Source organism: Meles meles, chromosome 19, assembly GCF_922984935.1.
Source record: "Meles meles chromosome 19, mMelMel3.1 paternal haplotype, whole genome shotgun sequence".
Lineage (NCBI taxonomy): Eukaryota > Metazoa > Chordata > Mammalia > Carnivora > Mustelidae > Meles > Meles meles.
Genome location: NC_060084.1, coordinates 28,858,421 through 28,861,068, shown reverse-complemented (window position 1 = coordinate 28,861,068; position 2,648 = coordinate 28,858,421). Strand labels below are relative to the sequence as shown.

Here is a 2,648-nt window from a genome sequence, read left to right as displayed (position 1 = left end):
GCTTTCTTTCGTTACATTCACCCAACCCTGTTGCTCCTGCTGTGTTTTATTAGGCAAATATAAAATTAACAACATGCAATAATTATTTCCTAAACTGGTTCCAACACAAATTTCCAATTTGAGGTCAGATGTATTGCCTAATAAAATTTTTACAACTGCAGTCAAATGGTGGTAGTTAATTCCTGGAAAATACAATTCTTAATTCGTCAGAATTAGTTTTAAGTCTTGATTCATCCTATAAAGACGAATGTGTATTACTGCAGTTTATACAAAATGTTCAAACAGTAGTATCCAATATAACAGCTTGCATAATTTCAGCTAATTCTGTTAGAGGTATTTGACCTACTTATACTTTCACTGAACATACATCACGGCTTTAAGATCATTGGGTCTGATCTTTCTAAATTGCCCTTTCTCCAACTGTATGAGTATTGCTTAATGTTATGCAGCTAAACATGGAAACGTGTCAAAGAGGAAGGAATAATTAGAATATCCATGGAGGAGGATTCTATTTATACTCCCATTGCCACCAGTCACTAGTTACGTGGAGACCTCTGCCTTAATCACAGACTTTGAGCCACTGTTCTGAACTGGGAAATTCACGCACATGTACTTGCAGAATTCAAATTTGTCTGCTCCAGTTCCTGAGGACCTTAAAACAAAAAATGTAATTAAAAATTCAAGTAATAAGTTCAGGAAGAATATTAGTAGCAAACACACAGCATCTACTCTGTGCCAGACCCTGGTCTAGATGTTTTACATCTGTTAACTTTTAATTAGCAATAATCGCGCCTCGGATAAACCTCATTGGCTACGATACTGCCACTGCGCAAAGCTACATCTGTTAACTTTTAAATCCTTACAACAGTGCCAAGAAACATGAGGTTTTATGATTATACCCATTGTACAGATGAGAAAACAGAGGCACAGAGACAGTAATAGATCAGATACAACAAAGCTGCAAGACAAGCAGAAGACCTGAGATTCAGGCACAGGAAATCTGACTCTGGAGCCTCTGCTTTTGACCACTTTGTGTATCCTGTGAGACAAAAAATCATACTTTAAGCCAAGAAACGAACAATATTCACCATAGATGGTTGGTCCCTCTTCTCTTTTTAGCTATGTAGCAACAGCAACAGAAGAGGATTGGGGCACATATGAACCATTTAGAGATACAAGAAGAGGATAGCATCTGAAATCTTCTTTTATGAATTGTTTCCTTTAAACATTGTTTTCTAAGTGTCCAAGACAGGCCATTGCATCAGCAAAAATCTAGAAACTTCTCCGAGGACAAAACCTACAGACTTCTGAAAGAGACCGTCTTCTGCAAAACACATGCAGACCGACTTCTTGGCGAGAACCACTCAAGTTCGGTCATGCTTTCTTTGGCCTCCGGAAATAATTTGCCGCCTTGGCACCTGGTGGCAGAGTGGTTGGAAAAATTAAAACTTTTGTACCCTGACAGGCCCTGCGTTAATTCCTGCTTGGCCACTCCCTAGCTCTGTGGCTGGAAGCAAAGCACTTGGTAGGTCTGTACTTTCATTCTCCTCACTTGCAAATGCTGTCTGTTTCTTCCCGCCCAGACCGTTATACTCTACGTTCCAGGCATCAATTTCTCTATCAGGGTTCCAGAGTTGCAAGCAACAGAAACCGGCTCCCGCTAACCTAGGCAAGGTGGATTTGTGGGAGAGACATGGAATGGAACAAAAAAAAAGAATCAGCTGGGGAAGGAAGGAGAAAGCAGAGCTTCTCAGAGTTACAACCACAACTAAGGAAGAGAAAGCAGGCCAAGTCCATGGTACATGAAAGCGCTCAATAAAGTTTCTTTCCCCTTCCATCCTGGGCTTCTTTTCACCAAATTCCTCATCTATTCCGACCCATACTGTGAGCCTACTCTGCGCAAAGCACCATGATCGGAATAAAGAATGTGACAAGGAATAACTCAGTCCCTGCCAAAAAGCCAGCAATGCCCTCACCCAGAGTATTATTTTATGTTGTTGAGAAATACCGAAATGAATCATTCATCTCTGAAATAAATGGCTAATGTCAAAACATTTACTAATGCAGACAAAGCTGACTGAAATAAATGGTTGAATAACCCATTGTTTGAAAATCTACAAAAGGAATATATATTACAATCAGATAAATCAAAATTACAAAGGATTTTCTGCTGCTTTTCAAAATGCTTGCCAGAAGTTGGTCAGATGACAGTAAGAAGGATAATCAGTTTAACAAGTGGTTGCCTGTTACCTCCAGGGAATGAGGCGGCGGAGGGGGGCTGCTGAGGCACAGAAGGGAGTGGGGGACAGGGAGGAGGACTCCTTTTCATAATCCAATCTCCTGCAGAGTCTGAATTTTTCAAGGACATGTGTTTATTTCGGAGTAATTAAGTAAGCAGTTTAAATAAAAATATACTCATCAGGGCACTGTGGGTTAATTTAAAATACAAACAAACAAACACCACCACCTTCAAAAAGCTTGAGCTAGCCTCAGGCAGAAAGGGGGGAGGGGTTGGGTTAGTGATTTAATGGTTCAGGACTATAGGTAAGGGAGGGAGCAAGAATGGAACCAACCAGCCAGACATTCTCTGTGTCTCCATCTCCACCATTGCTTCCTGTCCCTGAGTCTCTTCTTGTGGCGCTTGCCAC

The 2,648-nt window shown here is 40.8% G+C and overlaps 1 pseudogene; it reads right to left on the bottom strand.

Moving 5' to 3' along the window:
- Positions 1 to 658: 658 nt before the first annotated feature.
- LOC123931973 lies at positions 659 to 837 on the bottom strand (annotated as a pseudogene).
- Positions 838 to 2,648: the final 1,811 nt, after the last annotated feature.